This window comes from Euprymna scolopes, chromosome 14, assembly GCF_053919585.1.
Source record: "Euprymna scolopes isolate OS-2025 chromosome 14, ASM5391958v1, whole genome shotgun sequence".
NCBI lineage: Eukaryota > Metazoa > Mollusca > Cephalopoda > Sepiida > Sepiolidae > Euprymna > Euprymna scolopes.
The window spans coordinates 126301428-126321477 of record NC_136495.1 but is presented as its reverse complement, the minus strand read 5'-3'; positions in this window follow the sequence as shown (position 1 = coordinate 126321477).

Sequence of the window (20050 nt, the reverse complement as noted above, 5' to 3'; positions counted from 1 at the left end):
GTTCCTAAAATCATCAAATATGTGTTTTTTTAATTTTCTTACGTGTATGTTTATGCTGACGGCGATGCATATATGTGAAGTCAGACAGTCAGTGTATATCACAGGCACATCCCGGAATTATAACCTGACTTATGTAGTATTTTTTAATGAAAAAAACAGCTGATTTGAAAATGCCGAAAATATTAAGGAAAATATCAAGTTTGTGGATCGCTGACGGACATGGTGTTGCTGTTTGTCCGTTTGTAATTTTGAAATTTACTCTTTCATATTTTACATGAAGATAATGAAATTAAACAAGCCGCGAACGCGAAGTCCCCCTCTTGTACTGCATGTGAGATGACGTCACAAAGAATAATTAAGAAATGAACAATGTGAAAAGTGTGACGCGCCAATAAAGCCTTCACATTCTCGCCAAGTTTCAGAAAAATCTAGTTGATAGGCCAGATTTATGAGGTAAAAGTGTCATTTCTTGCAATTTTGGGACATTTCTGACCCCTTTTGAGCTCCTGGAACGCCAAATCAAAGTAAATGGACAAACGATGTAGTTTTACGCCTTTAGACATGTAAATTTGAATTCAGCATTTGGAAAACCACTATATAAACATACATATCACGTTCTTGAGTAATATGAAAAAGGAAATCCAAAAAGGTATGTTATTTGAACCCTAAAAGTCCTAAGGTGATGGGAACCAGAATTTTGCCAGGGTCACCCATAGTGAATTTATATTAAAAACGATGGCCAAGATTCAGGAAAATTTAATGGATAGATCAAACGCTATTGAGAAAAAAATGTTCTTTTTGGTTATTTTGTGGCATTTTTCACCACTTTTGATCACCTGGGGTCGCAACGGGAATTTTTATAAAGGTTTTCTGTTACAGTACGCATCTATTTAATGAATTACAATTTGTGGCAACATTTCAGGAAACACCAGTGGACGGTTATCTGGGAATAGTCCGGACGCACGGACACACGGAAGCACAGACGCCACTGAAAACAATGGTCCCTCTCCGATAAATCGGAGGACGAAAAAATATTTCCTATATATGTTAAATAATATCTTCAATTATACATATACACATATATATGTATAATGACAACAAGGCAGGGGATGTTTTATGTGAGGGTTTTTTTTGTAATTTACATAACATAAAGTTTGGCATATGCATATGCGTACACATCTGCTAAGAAGAATCGTTTCAGATTTGGGCGGATTTTAAAATTAAAATATGGGTAATATCACAAGAGTAAGGCAGAAGAAAAATCAGATGCGAAATGACGAATGAAGTCAGGGTTTCCGAACAAAGAGAAGAGAGTAGGTTTCAAATTATTCCATGGAGGTCCGAAGTAATTCGCAATTTGCTTTTTTCAGTGAACCACACTGAGATCTGAACCTTCAACTTTAAGGAGAATATCACTTTTACACAAGTTTTTTTTTTAATACTCTTCTTACAGTGCCACGGTTTCTTCTCCCCAATGAACCGTGACGTGGCTGTTCGAGAACTTGGGAATTACATAGGACATATATCCAGTGACGGCTGATCGAACGAGGGTAATGTATGCAAATGATACTGCCTGAAATTCAGCCCAAATTGCCGAGTTCAGTAGAAACATTGCTGAGTTCGACAAGATACACCTGAACAACGTGTGCGATTACATCGGAGCGAACGTTGTAAAATGACATTAAATAAGGGAACAGTAGTCAGAAGAATCAAAATAATAGAAAAGTCTAAAAGCAATTTAAATATTAAGTTATTTTGTGGCATAGACATGACAGAATTAAGACATATGTATTAATATTACTCTTAAGGACATCACCTCCATAAGCGCGTCAGGCATTTCTAAATACACACTACACAGGAGTATACACATATCAAGAACAATACTTGGTATGTGGGAGTAAAGTAATAGCAAATTACATGACGCATATCTATCTTTGTATTTATATCTACAATAAAATTAATCTGTTTAAAACTTTATGAATATTAATCTTTTGCAACCGTCTGTATATAGTTAATTACTTTTTAATATATTGAATAAATGCAGAATGAGAGGGGCATACTCTATATTAATTTTCCAATTTAAATTGTTTTCACCAGTGTAGGTGTCGATAGACGGAGTCTTCGTTCTTTTAAAACCAATGTCAGTATAATAAAATGCATCAATGCATTCAATGGAAACTTTTTTAGTCTCTCTTCTCCTCTTCTATGATTACACAGAGTTATTTACTTGTCAACATTGCAAATTCTATTCAGATATTTATAAGTCGATATCTATTCACTTTTTATATGAATTAATACTGTCTGTTTTGCCTTTTCTTATTTGATATTTTCTCATTGCATACAGCACCTGTCTTTTTCATTACCTGTTATATATTGATTGAGGTGTTTTGTAAGCTGGCCTGCATTTTCATAGCAGTCGTATGGCTTTGGGGTTTTCCTTCCTTTTTTCGTATTTAACTTTAGTTTTGTTCTATACAAATTTGAGTCGGTTATCAATCTATTAAAACATTGTGTATCGTTTTATCGCAGGCCAATAACTTTTTTTTTAAATCCTGAAATTGCTATAAAACGTACAAAAGTGAATAGTGTACATCTGATGAGCATGGCAAGGTTTTTCTTTCACAAAATCGGGGGAATAAGAAAACTTGTTATGCTTTTCCAGTTTACCAAATTTCATCTCTCTGCGTTTCATAGCAATTGCAAAATGAATATATATATATATATATTTATATATATATATATATATATATATATATATATATATATATATATATATATATATATACATATATATTGAGCTGAAATAAATGATACACAGGGTTTATGCTAAAAACCATTCTTTAAGGAACCATCTGTTTAATTTCTTTTTTATGACGTTATTTATTTATTATCGGCAAAACAGCCGCAGACGAAATAATGTGATTTACTATAATAGTAAATATGCACACTTATTAATATTAGGTTGATTGTAAACATACTGCAACTTATTTTTAGCGGCAATACAATATCAAACGTTTACACTATAGAGACGTGTAATGAAGAAAGTACTTATCGTAAAAAGTAAATCTTCATTTCATAATAACGTAAAATTCTATATTTATTAATGTTCTATATAGTCATCTTTATATTTTTTTCATATATTTTTTAATAACGATTTATTCGATCAACGCATTTTATCTAACGAAAGTGTATGCTGGATGCGTTTTTCTTTTACATTTATTTTTTATATTGCTACATGTTCGAATATGAATCCTTTTTTATAAAAGTGAATTCTCGTTGAATTGAAACGTTTAGTTGGTTGTTTTTTAGGTTATTTAATACCGAATCCAAAGATTTTGAAGAATGTTTGTTTAATAGATTATATGTGTTCTTTTTTTTCAAGTCGGTTTCTATTTAACCCATAGTTGGGACTCTAATAGGTACTATCACTCCGGGTCAGATTGGAGCTGGGAGCAATGACAATTTAGGAGTGGCTCCACACTCCCTAATACCCGCAAACTAGTCCTCCCCATCGGATATAGTTTAATGTTATATGGAGGACCTTATAAGTTTGGTTGTGGTTCTAATAATGGTTCTATACAGTTATTACCTATACAAAAATCACGGAAACTTAATGAAGATCATTAAAATATTGTCAATTTATATGCACGATGTGTGATTCTGTCCACCTACGCGACTGATTTATTCACTGTATGGTGATGAATGGCATTCCCCTTTCTGAGGGTATATGATAGTAAGAAATGTTGAAGAACTAATTGTGTGTACGACATTATACGTTGTCTCGATAAATTACCAAAGTTAAGCAGTTCTGTAATATCAATCGGAGGCCTGCAATATAAATGCTGGGGTCCCTCAGGGGTCAATCCTGGGCCCAACTCTCTTCCTGATCTACATCAATGACCTCCCTAAACACATACTTAAATCATTCGTTGACATCTATGCTGATGACACGACCATCTACAGCAACACATCAAAGGCTGTAGATGACAAAGTTCCCTCTGATTCTCTCTCCTCTGATCTCGAGCGCGTGGTTCAGTGGGGGAAAATGTGGCTAGTTACCTTTAATGCATCCAAAATCAAACTCCTATCCTTACATCATCAACGCTCTGATCCCCAGCTGGCATCAATTGTGATGGATGGCTCTCGTCTGGGTGAGGCCCCGTGTTTTGACAAGCTTCTGGGTTTGACCTTTACTCCTGATCTGAAATGGAACACGTACATCAAGTCTGTTGCCAAGGTCGCTGGAAAGATGGTGGGATCCTTCTACCGCTCCAGAAGATATCTCACTACTGATGCAATTCTCTATCTATATAAAAGCCAAGTACGTCCAAGGATGGAATACTGTTGCCATATCTGGGCAGGAGCTGCCAAAAACAACCTATCATGCCTTGACAGAGTACAAAATAGACTTCGTGGCTAAGTGGGGGATGCCCTTTTCTCTACCCTGCAACCCCTGTCTCACAGAAGAGACGTTGCGAGCCTATCCTTGTTTTATCGTTATTTTCATGGCAGGTGCTCGTCTGAACTCCAATCTCTGGTCCCCCCTCGCCAATCTTTCACGAAAAACACCCGTCTAGCTGAATTCACTGTGAAAAATTTCCCCCACTCTATATCTGTGCCTAAATCAAAACGCGGATTCCATGAACAAAGCTTCTTTCTTAGAACTGCACGCCTGTGGAACTCTGTTCCGTCTGCCTGCTTCCCTCCGGACTACAACTTGGATGTCTTCAAGTCTAATGTTAACAAATTCCTAATGAACCGCCCCCTTAAGTAAACACTCCATAAAATCTCCACACTAACGTAATAACCCTTATCCCTGAGTGGCTTCCGGGCCTTGATAAGTGGTGATCACTGTGTAAAAAAAAATATATATATCATGTGTCGACCGAAGAAGACGTCGACACATTCCTGCGAGGTCGACTACAATTTAATATGGTACGTTTCATTAACTCAGATACATATGCAGTTAAGGATTGCTTGTGAATGTTATTTTTCTTAATATTCTCATAAAACAAAGGACAGTGAGTTCAACTTTCACGTGGAGAATAACGCTTGCAGTTTGCTTTTTTAAGGAATGGCCATATACATGAATATATGGTTGATTGAGAATATTAAAGACATGTATTCTTAATAAAAGTATGTGAAGTTGTCAAGACATACATCTCAGCAATACTTTGAACGCGTATACATAATTGCCTAATTTTAATATTCTTTTAATTTTCATATAACGACAAAGACAGATTTTTTTAATTAAATAAATTTAATGAAATATTAAAAGAAATACGCTAGGAAGTCTGTGTTGACGATACGAATCAATGCAAATAACAACCACGTCTAATCGCAATACTAGAGAGTGGCAGAAGCAAAATACTCTGATATTGAATTCCTTCGGGATTTTCTAGTTTATATACAGGAGGATTATTCTACGCTTTACTTTGGCAATAATGTCTTAGAAATTTACGCTATGCACATTACATATGAACGAGTTATACTTATATACAAATCATACGTTTCAAAATCAAATATATTACATATTTTTCATAGTAGGAACAGATTAGGGGAGTCTAAACGCATTAACAAAAATCAATATTAATAACATTAAACCTTACACACACGGACATACACACACGCACACACACACACACACACACACACACACACATATATATATATATATATATGGGCGTGTGTGTGGGTGCATGTATGTATATATGTATATATATATATATATGTATATATATATATATTAAGTAATGTGATTTATAATTTAAAAGTTTTAAAATTTTTAAAATTTAAAAATCAAAATTTAATTAAATTAAAAATCAGTTTCATAAGAAGGAACAACAACAAAGTCAATTATCTGAAACTGATTTTTAATTTAATTAAATTTTGATTTTTAAATTTTAAAAATTTTAAAACTTTTAAATTATAAATCACATTACTTAATATTGAATTAGCTCTAGGACATTTAACTATCGAGCTTATTATATATCTAAATTACAACGAGCATTTCCTGTATTTTAATTAAACTAGTAATTTCACTATTACATTAAAATACACTTAGCTCTTTAGACTATTATTCTAATCTCCTTTAAATTATATATATATATATATATATATATATATATATATATATATATATATATATATATATATATATATATACAGGGTGTCCCAAGTAGAGCTAATGTTTAAAAAAATCATACTTTCTTTATTTATATATTTTTTATTTATTTTTTCATATCGGCTAGAGTAACGCTTCCAAGGCGACCATAAGATGATACAGAACCGAGAAGCCGATATTCATCGTAGAGTCGTATGTACGGTTGAATGACTCAATATCAGAACATCCAAGTGAATTTTGACGACACTTCAACACAAGAAATTCCTTTATACCCGAATGCAATAAAAACTGTAGTGGTTCGATTCCATAGCCAGGGTCTGTATGTGACCTCCCTAAACTTTGTAGAGCCCGTCCTGCAAGAAATGATAAGAATCGTAATGGATCAGCAAAGAGTGTGTGGCTGAGAATCGATCCACATCAGTAAGAAGGAGATCAAGTCAAATTGGAGTCTCTAGAATATCTCTTAATAGAATGATTCATGAAGAGGGCAAATTTCCATATAAAATGCAATTGGTGCAAGAGTTTAAGGACAAGGACCCGGGAAAAAGGCTGGAATTTACATGATTTGACCAATGGGGATGCAAACCTTCTCAAAAACCTCACCATGTCCAATGAATCCCATTTGCATCTTAATGATTTCATTAATCAGCAAAATTGCAGTATTTGGGGGTCAGAAAATCCCTACGCAACAGCACAACGTATATTTAAAAGTAGCATAAAACGTCGGCGGAAAATACCAAGGTATATTATTTATTAGATATCTTGGAATTTTGAAATAAACCATGAATAGCGAATATATATCATTTGTTGTTCTATTGTAAAAATGTATCGATGATAACAATTTACAAATTGCATATATTATTTTACACTCGCAGGCGCACATTTAATTTTCGGCTCACAAATGCAACACAGACTAAAGCATTACTGTAATAATATTATTTCCGTTTATTGCGTTGTAATTCTATTCATGTCCATTCGAAGATGTCTACGCTTCTGGATTTTGTTCTTATCTGTTTAAGAAGGGGTTAGTTTATTGCTAATCACCTTAACCACACTTATCGGGAAATGTCGATGAAACTGCATATACATTTTTGCAGGTAAGTTCCCATACACTGAGGCGTTGACTTCAAACTCTACTTAAGTACACCTGAATCACTGTTGTCGCATATAGATAGAACTTACTCCATCTAGCCAATTTCATATTATAATCTTTAGGTACTAACATACTTGACAGCTAATAGAAGTAGTATCTACGTCAAGAGATTTAGATAAACCGTTCAGCACGTAAAGGCAATGAGTGATTAGAACCGGGGTGAAATCGGTATATAAACGTAGAAGAAAAGTATATAATTACTAAAGTCGAAGTATTTATAAACGATGTTAATTTATTAATTATTGACTTTACCATTATGAATAAATTTGAATGTCATGTGCAAAAGATTTGCAGAGAAAATGTTGTCTTAAAGGTTTGAGAGTTAAAGGATGATGCCAACATTTTCTTATGCATGTAAATAGAATGAATAACGACGAGTAATTGCAGTTCAAAGATAACTAAAGTTTTTTAGATGTGTTTATCAATATGACTATAATATTTTAACGGTATAGTATTTCGAAGTGTGTTATACATCAACAGGGTAAAACAAGTGTATGTATATATATATATATATATATATATATATATATATATATATATATATATACACTTATATATATGTATATATATACGTCTATATACATACATAAATATACATATATGTGTATATATATACGTACATATACTCATACAGACGTATGTATTTCTGCATAAGCACATACTTGATAGAAAGGAATAGACACGCATGAAAAATAAAATTAACAGAACAATATAAAAACAAAATGATCACAAATAATAATAACTAATACTAGGTTAAAACTTTCTTTGTTGTTTTTATGCGTTAACCTGTATAGGCATGGCAATGATCAGTTGACCAATATCATATGTAGAATTTACGGGGCATATTTGGCGCAGTAATGCTGAATTTCAGGATTAAAAATGACTTTTTTTAATCGAAGATTCCGGTCTAGATTACCCCCAAAATGGTCAAGTACGTTTCATATTCGGGAACCAAGTTGGCCATGGAAGTTTATGATCTCATTTGGCACAACCAATGTTGTGCCGCCTTCAGAGTGATAAGCCGCACTGTCTTCCGTAAATACGGAGTTCATTAAGCCCATTTTACCATTGCGAATATAAGTATGATTGTTTCATGTAATATTGATATATATATATATATATATATATATATATATATATATATATATATATATATCAATATTACAATATATATATATATATTTTACAGAATGATGTTTATTGAACTCCACCAGGTCTGAGGTACCATTACTCCAAACCGAACCTATACCATAACGTAGAGCCCCATGTTCAAGCGTTGACTGTAATATTTTTGTCAGCTCAAGTGAATTGTAATATCGCTTTATAAACCGCAGAAAGGGTGTTTGAAGAGTCTCTCTTTTTTTTTGTTTTGGCAATTGCCAACTTAATGTGGATAAACGATGCGTCCTTGAAGAAATCTTGATAGGTCTGTTAGACCCGCCTTTGGTTTGGGGAATATTTCAATGTTGTCAGATGCAATTTAAATTAGATTGTGTAAGTTTATATATATATATATATATATATATATATATATATATATATATATATATATATATATATACGCATGTTTGCTTGCTTATGTGCATGTGTTTGTATATGTCTAGCTGCCGGAGAGGTTAAAACTCCGTGATAATAAAACATGCACACTATGCCACTGCTCAGTTATCTCACTATTTCAGTTTGTCACTGTGCAACCAGTGGTACCCTGCGAGAAGGTACAATATGTATAGCACAAGCAAGCTGTGTCGGGATCGTTATTTGCAGATATCTCTCTCTCGAAGAAGAAGAAGAAGAAAATCCTATGGCGATGAGTGAGTAGCGACGTGCACAGGCTTAGCGGGCTGGAAGTGCATAGCTGCAAATCTGCACATAGGCGTCCAGTGATTAATTTAACATCGTTGACTAAATCGCTTCCAGTGTGGAATCAACTTTGGTGGATGATCTGGCGGCTGAGCAGCTTTTTGTAGAGATACACTGCTCACCCATGAATTTGGGAAGGGTCTAGAATAGTTGACCTAAAAATTGTGTACCCTTTTATTAGTTGGTCGGCTTCCTGCGGTCAGCGGATGCTCTATATTTGCAGGAGAAACAAGATAAAGTTGAAGAAAAATAATAAACAAGGAAAATCAATTTTTTTATCAGGAGAGGAATAACCTAACTGTTGCTACGTGGAATGTGAGAACTTTGCTAGATGTCCTGGATAGTGAAAGACCTGGGCGTATGACAGCTATTGCTAGGTACAGCATAGACATGGCGACATTGTCTGAGACACGACTGAGGGGTGAGGATCAATTGGTGGAATTGGGTTCGGGATACAACTATTTTTGGAAGGGAAAACCATCGGGGCTGAGACGAGAAGGTGAAATTGGCTTTGCAGTGCGTTCTGATTTGGTGAAGAGAATTGAACAGCCAATCTGTATAAGTGACAGAATTATGATGATGCCTTTCCCTCTTGTGCACAGTATATATATGACGATTTTATCTGTGTATGCCTCTACCATGGGTCATGATGAAGACACCATCAAAGCGTTTTACCGAGATCTCAGTTGTACCTTTTCCTCTATTCCTTTATCTGAAAATGTCTTAGTCATGGGTGGTTTAAATGAAAGGGGTGTCAAGGATCATCACACCTGGGACTCACTCGGCCGGTTTGGTGTAGGGAGGGTAAACAGTAATGGTTTGCATCTTCTCCATCTATGCACTCAGTTACACCTTGCTTTTTGTCACACATTCTTCAGCCACAAAGAGGGGCATAGGTTAACCTGGACTCATCCTCTTTCAAAACAAAGTAACTTGATCGATTACATTATTTCCAGGAAGGCAGATTTGCGGGAGCTTTGTAGTGTGCATGTTATGCGTGGAGCTGAATGCGGCACTGATCACTTTTAGGTACGTGGGTATTAGGAGGAAGTATAGGTTGGGTGGTGTTGGGATCCCCAGGCGGATTGATGTATCTAAGCTGGTTGATCCAAGTGTACGTGAAAAGCTTTGATCCGTAGAAAGTTCTGCTGATTTAGATGGGTTGTGGGCGCATTTTAAAAATACAATCTATGAAATAAGTGTAAATGCTCTTGGCTTCCGCAAATCTAAACATCAGGATTTGTTTGATGATAAAGATTCTGAAATTACTCAACTCTTAAGTGCAAAAAATGAGTGACACCAAACTATGTTGTCTGCCTCTTATGGAGGTCGAGAGTCGCTCCAACAGTAAATTAAAGCAAACAAGGGTAATTTCCAAAAGCGACCCAGACAAATGCAGAATCAGTGATGGGCTAAACTCGACAACCAAATCCAGATCGCTTTTGATTGTAAAGACCTCAAACGCATGTACCATTTGCTTAAAAAAGCTTTTGGTCCTCAAACACTATCTACATCTCCCCTACTCTCAATTGATGGAATTACCCTTATAAAGGTTCCTTACATGATTCTCCTTCGTTGGATCGAGCATTATTCTGATGTCTTTGACAACCGCTGTAATGTTGATGAGGACGTCATCAATTAATTTTTATCACAACAGAAGCTCAACCATGAAATGTATGTGTTCCAATCTGAGAATGAAATTAGAGATGCAATCAAGGAAGTGAACGTTGGGAGTGTGTCAGGGCTTGATGATATTCCTGTGGAAGTCCTCTTACATGGGGGTGATAGACTTGTTCAGTAAATTTTTCATCTAATCACTGATGTCTGGAGGGGCGTTCCAGTCCATCAGGATTGGCTTGATGTAATTATTATCTCACTGTACAAGGGAAAGGGGCCCAGGACCGACTGCGGAAGTTATCGTGGGATAAGTTTGTGTGAAGCAGTTCGCAAAGTATTTTCCAGAGTTCTACTCAATAGCTTGTTAAAGTATACTTGTCCATCCGTCATTCCAGAAAGCCAAAGTGGCTTTCATCCGGGGAGAAAAACCAGGGACATGATCTTCTCTGCTCGGCAGTTGCAGGGGAAATGTACTGAACACCGTTTTTCGGCTTTATCAGGTTTTTGTTGATTTCAATAAGGCCTTTAATATGGTGAACAGAAGTGCCCTATGGATAATTCTGGGGAAGTTGGGATGCCCACCTCAATTTCTACGATTAATCAGGGAGTTCGACACTAATATGAAGGCTCGCCTGAACTTCAAAGGATTCCTGTCGGAACCCATCCCGGTTCACAATGTTGGGAAGCGGGGTGATATCCTAGCACCTACACTTTTTTCAATTTATTTTGCAACTATGTTACCGTATGCCTTTAGGGAATGCTCTCTAGGGTGTTATGTGCGTTTAAGAACCACAGGTATGTGTTTGATATTCGTCGTTTTTATGCTGCTACAACACCTGGTTCGTGAATTGTTTTATGCGGATGACGCCGATCTCGTGGCCCTTGGTGAGAGGGATATGCAGTGTATCATGGATCTGTTTTCGGGGGTATGTGCATCTTTTGGGCTTACTATTAATCTTAAGAAGACTAAGGTCATGTTCACACCTCCACCCGGTAGTTTGTATGTGGACCCAAATATTTTTGTCAACAAACAGAGACTTGCCGTGGTTGACACATTTGTGCATTTGGGTAGTACTCTCACCATGGATGGATACTGAGGTCACAGACACTCACGAACACACACACACAAGCACACACACATATATATATAGCAAGATAAAACACTATAGCAAACATCTAAATGACTATTTTAACCAGAGTTCCTGATTTCCAAAAACGGAAAATTAAAAGACCTTTTATTTCAATTTTTTTTCAGATTCATCTGCCTTACTTTTAATGCTAGGTTTATTTTGGTGTCTTTTAAATTCAATAAAAACCCTTCAAAATTTGCTGATGAGGAGACCTTTCTTATCAAAATACTATATATAATTATTGTACATAACTTGATGTATACCACAATAAAAAGCATTGTTTTCCGAAACGACCGTACATATAATTGATTTTGTTGTTGTTCCTTCTTATGAAACGGATTTTTAATTTAATTAAAATTTGATTTTTAAATTTTAAATTATCAATCACATCACTTAATATATATATATATATATATATATATATATATATATATATATATATATATATATATATATGCTATTGTATAAATGGGACTTTTTGTGTGTTATATAAGTAGTCCCCTATCAACTCAGAAACATTTCGGATGATATTTTTTTAATATCTTAGGAAGGTTTGCTATGTTTCTACCAAGAATGTGTCCAATAATTCTCAAAAATTGATAGGAAAAATTCCGAATAAAGAAAGAATTTTGACCGTGACCTTAATTTAACACGTTTATATAACTTTAAAAGCGGCTGCATTGTAGAAGTTTAATCAGCGTATAAACAGAAAGACCACGCCTCAAGCCTATAAAACTAACAGTAAGTATATTATAAAGGTAGGGATTCATCCGAAATAAAATATTTATATTTGGAAATATATCGAACAACGATAGCTGACTTTATATATTATATAAAAATCTTAAATCAGTTGTAGAAATGAAATTACTCTTCAATATAGACTAAAGTGCATTGTTGAATAATTAACCGCAATAGGGGACTTGAGTAGTCAAGCAATTGATTTTATTAAAAAGCGTGTGATATCACCGATTTCGATGACAATATGTTTATTGTATGGTTGAAAGTTTTATGACCATTCACTCTAAAAAAATCGTGTTAATATATATGTATATATGTATATATATAGATGTATATATATATATATATATATATATATATATATATATATATCAGAATCTTACCAAATCATTATTTAATAAAATCCACATGGAAATCATTAAATTCTAGATCCCCGCGTCAATTACGGATGTATTTAAAAATCATGTTGTGCAATAGTACAGAAATCTCATCGAGGAATCAAACGTTGATTATACAAATTATATTGTTGGACACAAACTTACTCGTGGGATTTGAATATTGCTAATTAGAACAGCATGCTTATGAAAAGAATATATTCCCTGATAAGAAAAATATGAGCGGGAAATAAATAAAGGAAAAAATCCAGAAAGAAGCACACAAACAAACATCATGTCGCTAGAAACAGGAAACACAAAATAGCAAAATAACGCAGAAACAAATTAACAATAAAATAGCAAGAATTAGAAAAAAAGGAAATCGTGGAGGGACGAAACGAAAATATGCGAGAGGGTTGACAGTAAAAAAAGGGATGAAAGCAAGTCGAAAACTTAAGAAATAATAAGAATATCGTAAAAACAACGAAATGATTAGAAAGGCAAAACAAAAATAAAAACGTGTCCTGCCGAAAAAGAAAAACAAATCAAAGCAAAGAAGTAAGCACATATTAAAGGAATTAAATACATAAATAAAGTTACAAAAATCATATATATATAGTCCGGGGAATTTAAAATAATGAAGCTGTTCAAAAGGTGCATAGTCTATATATTTTTAACGGGAAAATTTTAGGATCAATGGAGACGTTAGTTATACACTATTATAACTATCAATGTTTGTGATCCAAAATAAAGTGTTTTTTTTTGCATAGTCACCACCAATCCCCATGCGTTTTTGCGAGGGATTTAATAAGGCATCACTGCTTCTTACTCAGGTCTACGATAATGGTAGCGTTTTTACAATCTTTGTCAGTATCTGCAACAGATATATGAATTTCTCACTCATGAATGCGTACGTTCTGTTGTCATATAAATGCAATTGGCACTCTCCTCTGAACTATTCGAGCGAAATGAAAATATGAAGCGTTATTTAAAGGCATCTCTGATAGGAAGCCAACAACGTGCACGAAATAAAAAAAACACACGAATTGGATTACATGTCAAAGGAAACAAAAAAATAAAAAAGCATCTACAAAATAATGTTTAATAGCTAATTAAAGCGAAGTCATACTATGATCTTATAACGTCACGTTTTCTATATTGTGAGTTTATTTGCTGGAGGTATTGATGTGCTATAGATCCGGTATGCTGTGAATGCGCTATCAGCAAGTTGCATAGTCCGCAACATTTTCTTTTCTTCAACGTAGAGAATGACGGACAAGCCTTTCAGAATGTTTAGATATGTAATAAGGCGGAAATACAAACAAAGCAAAAAAATGCAGAAAAATGTAGATGCAATGAGAGAAATATGAGATGGTGGGTCTAGCAGTATAAACAATATCAGAGAAAATGCATGGATGGAATGAAATGTGTAATAAAGTAAGGTGCGAGTAAATGTGTAATATATTAGGAATTTAATGAACCTATTAAAAAATAAAAAAAACTTAAAATAATACTCGAAATAAAAAATAAACTTTATTAACGCTGTAAAACAGAATATAATGAAGCAGGAATATGAAATTCGAGATTATATATAAGGTGAAGTTGAAAGGAAATAATAGAAATTGAATGAGAGGAAAACAGAAAATGATATGAGTAAACACGCCCATAATAAAGAATAATTACCTGAATCAGTTTTGTGCTATGTCCCCGATATTTGACAAAAAGTTGTAATAATGGACTGAATAGTAAAATGTGGTAAGCAACAAATATGTAGGCATTGCACTGAAATATGTAGTAGAAGGTGGTGGAATTGGGTTAGGTCAAACATTCTTCTAGAAGTGTGCGAGGAAATTAAGAAGGCAAGAACAACAAAGCATTACAAATACCTAGACTTACGAGAAATCGTGAATTGTAACCCCTGTACTTGTAAAGAAAACTTATACTCGTATTTCTTTCTATACTACTTATTAAGTCCAAATACATATACACACACATATATATATATATATATATATATATATTTTGACTACATACATATATATACTTATATATATGTATATATATATATATATATATATATATATATATATATATATATATATATATATATATGGACTTAATAAGTTGTATTGAAAGAAATACGAATTTTTTTTTGTGTGGAATGACATTTTTATTGCTGGATATGTTCGAAAAATTTAAGAAGTCAAGAAAAATATAAGCAAAACAAGCACTGGATTTGTAAAGAAAACATATATATATATATATATATATATATATATATATATATATATAGTGTTTCCTTTTCAGATTAAATATTTTTTAACTCATTTCAAAGTGTTTTTTTTAACATGTTTTATTAACTGTTTGCTCGTATATATATTAAGACTCTGATTTATGAAAGTATAAATAGTTATGAAAAGAAAGGATTGTAAAGCGATAGCTTCGAATTTGTAGGTATCAAAACCAAAGCAAAATATGATGAAAGTAAAAAGAAAATAGATAAACTCCATAATTTATTATACCATACCTGTTTACACTGAAACACTAATCACAATATTCTGTGGATCTATATTAAAAAGACCTGGGTAAACTTTGTGACATATATCCATTCTGTGGATGTCAGGCGCGAACGAACACCACATAATTTTATTATACCATGTTTCTTTACACTTAAACATAATTATCAAAGTACACTTACGCAGATAGATATGAAAAGTCTTTATTAAAGTTTGTGCCTGTTTTCATTCTATTGAGGCCAGGCGCAAACGCAGACCCCACAATTTTATTATACCATCCCTATTTAAGTTAAACCATACTAATCAAAGTATTATTATGTACATCTATATAAAAAATAAAATTTTTAATTTTTTTTTATTTTCATTCTTTGTGGACCAGGGGTTAAAGCAGACCCCACAATTTTAATTAATCACAGTTACGCAGGATCAAGCATTCCCATTCCTGTGTCGCGATACATCTTCTATCATTATTTTTAATCAGTTTTTTTTTAAATAGTAAAACATATAGGAGCCTATTTGTGACCAGACACACACACAGACATTCAGCTTTATATATATATATATATATATATATATATATATATATATATATATATATATATATATATATATAGGGAAAGAGTTGAAAGAGTAATTCTGATAGAAACAAAGACATCATCAGGCACCCAATAGTTATGCTTTTAGTTTTTCTACTTTTTTTTTTGCAAAACCTTATTATGATCTCAAACAATGAAGTCAAACACACAAAAACAACCCAGATTTTCTTCTCTGTTTCTTATTCCCTTTTCCTTTTTCTCTTTCAATCTCATCTACTTCCTAACGGGTGCCCTAACATAAAATGCATCAAACATTAATATTGTTATCATTTTCCCTCTCCCATTGCAAAACTCATTTATGTTCTGCGGGGGGGGGGCACCGATAAAATCCACTATAAAACAACCACACCAAACACTACAATCTAGCGAGTGGAGATACAAAGAGCTTGAAAAATAAACACCTTCTACAAAATAACTGGATGAAACATAAATGTTATTTCTAAAATAACTGGAGTTAGCATCAAATAACAAGTAAAATGCTGATTACTCGCTGCATAAATATTGAAGGTATAAAATAACTTAAAAAATAAACATTTTTTCCTACATTTGGCATTAAATGACCTGAAAAGTGTTGATATTCTCTAAAAATAAACACTCAAACAAGATAACATTATTATTAATAATGACGTAGCAGACAAATAACGAAAACTGAAGAAGTATACAATATATAATAAAACAAGATACACTAATAATTAGACAATAAAAAAGCAATAAAGAATTAACCGTATGTATATAAATTCTTTAAAAGCTCTAAGGTATTGCGAAACATATAAACGCAAGTAGATAACATGAAAAAAAAACAGATTAAACATAATAAAATAAATATACTATACTGAGATGAAGTTATTACCAAATAAAGAGCATACCATCAAGAATGTCTTACTAATAAGAAAGGACGAAATGGGTTATATCAGACAACTCACAATGGAAACAGAAACGTCGAGTAAATAATGGTGTAAAGCAAACAAAAGAAAACATGTAAACGATGAAAATAAATCAGGAAAAACGAAAAAATGTGATGAAAGGAAGACGAACGATGAAAAACATTACAATAATGCTGAAAGCAAAGAATGAATGAATGATCGATAATAAATAAAATATGAATAATTGATGAGGAACAAATAAAAGACAAGAAATCAAAGACTAAAGACAGTTCCGAAATAAAAAAGCGAAGAATATAAGAGAGAAGATAAAATCAGGATAATAGCACTAAAATTGGCAAAGAAAGAATTGTCGAACGCGTCGATTACCTTCCGGCTGGAGTGAATAGCGATTCAGCTACTATCTCTCATCAAGTCCGGATATAATTGATTGCTCTGTTTACGGTCAAAATCAATAGCAAAAGGTTTCTTATCAACAAATCCCGGTTCGACCCGTCTGAAAAAGCGAACAATTTATTGGCGTTTTCTGGCGAATCTGATTATTTGATTTGCCTTAAAAGTGGAGCGGATTGCAGCGGAACTCATTTATCTTATTTAATTTTCGGAATCCCGTCATGGTCGGATATTTATGTTTATTTCTCCTCAGATTTTTTTTTGTATTTTAATTGTTTTTGAAGTAATACCGGATATAAAGGCAGTATTATTTGTTTTGTGACGCACACAAAATAAAGAGAATTACGAAACCCTTGGATATATCTTTCTTCCTATATTGGGTCATGTTAGAATTTAATAGAGTATATTCATATATATATATATATATATATATATATATATATATATATATATATATATATATATATATAATTGATTTTCGTATTTTTGTCTATTTGTTTGTTCACAATTTGATTAATATATACAAAAGTTACTCTACTTAACTCTCATTTATTTCTACATATAGTATGATTCTTGCAAACTAGATACAATAAAGATATCATCTACTTTGCATATTACATTAAGAAAAATCAATTTTATTAAATAGCGGTATCTTAGTAAATTTTTCTTGCGAGATAATTGTTATAAGTGTTCTATTTAAAGTCGTTATTTAATAAATTTTGAACAATAATTATATTGATGACATATTTAATTAACTTTGAACGTTGTCTAGGAGCGAGAGACTAGTAGCAGATGCACCAGCCCAAATATGAGAGCAATACTCTATATATGGTGGCCTTATAGAGGTATAGGATACTTTCGGGCGTTAGTATCTTTCTAGCACGGTAGAGAGAACATACCTTCTTCGCAACGGTCCTGGCAATACTCATAATGCAATTGTTCCAACTCATGTTTCCTGTGACGTTAGTCCGAAAAGTTTAAAAGATGTACTTCATATAAAGACATATTGGTCATTGCTATTGGTGTAGAGAAGGTTTCTTAACATTATTGAAGGGAACCAGTTTAGTCATTGCAGCATTGAATGTGACCATCCATTTATGTCCCCATTCCACTACGTATCGGAGGCCATCCCCTAGTGTTTCTGCCATTTCTTTAGATACGTGTTCATTTGTTTTCCTGTCGTGTCTGTTATACAGCGTGGTGTCGTCAGCATATATACCCATCTCACAGGCAATTTTGCATGGTAGGCCATTTATGAATATTAGCAATAACAGAGGTTCAAGGATTGATCCCTGGGGCATTCCCGCATTTATATCATATTGTTTAGATGTAAGAACGCCGAGGACAACCTGGATTTTTCCCTTATCTAAAAAAAAATTAATTATGTTATGTATTCTTCCAGTGATAACATATGATCTGGTTTCCCTGTGAAGACCTTCATGCCATACCATGTCAAAAGCGTTAGATATAGCTATAGCTACCGCTCCACTCCCCCCATCCGCTTTGTCCAGTGAATAGTATATAAGTTCTGAGATTACAGTTAGGACGTCCGCTGCGGAACGGGCTTGCCTAAATCCATATTGTTGGTCGGTAAGAAGTTTAGCATCTGTAAGGGGATGGACTAGAGCATAGTTAATTATGGTCTCAAATATTTTGGCGAAAAGTGGGAGGAGGCTAATGGGGCGATAATTTACTGGGTCAGTTCTTTTGCTAGGATTCTTGAAAACTGGTAATACAGAGGCAGTTTTCCAGCAAGCAGGAAAACAAGATTCATTAAGGCTTTTGTTGTAAAGTTTGGAGGGAACTCGAGCTACTTCGGCGGAGCAATTTGTACATAGCACATCCGGGATGAGATCAGGTCCACATGCCTTTGCAGTGTAAAGATTTCTTATGATAGCATGCACCTGAGGAAGGGTGATTTTCAGATCGTCAAGTGTAGCATGTGTCCACAAAGGAAAGTTAGGGAGGGGGTGGAAGGGTCAAGTGTGAAGTTGGAAGCAAACTGACTGGCAAGCATGTCAGCCTTCTCGGTTGCAGAGCATTTTTGTTACAAGGTGATTTGGTCCATGCAAAAAGACAGATCATTAAATTTCTTTAACCCAAAATTATACATGATTGTTAAACTCTTTAGAAAAGTAAACTAGTTCTGTCAGGAGGCTACATGACGAATTGGAAACGCTAGAAAAATGGCATAATTCCAAATGTCGACCACTCGGATTGGATATGTGGGAGTGCCTGTTATTATTTAGAGCATGCACCGGCAAAAAATATAGCTTATGCCAATAGTTTGTCAATACTTATACATAAATATCCAGAAGTACTTGAACAAACAGTAGTAGTGGCGCAAAGTGTCGAAACTTTATCGTCGAGATTCTATGCAATACCATTAAATTGTTATCGCTCACTTTAAACCAGTTTAACAAGTTGCGAGTGAAGATGATAATATTACTTTAATTAAAAGCAAGTCCAGCGAAAAAAATAAAATAAAAAGGGAAACAGTATGTGACTTTTTCTGCATGTGGCCGCGTATTGCTATACGCATACATAGTGGTAAAGTCGTTTTCCCTGGAAGTAATAATTCTATAAGAATTCAACATTAGTCGTCCGAGGAATTCCATTGCCTTAATCGTTAATAAGACGCTACAAGTATTGGCAAAGCAAATGCCAG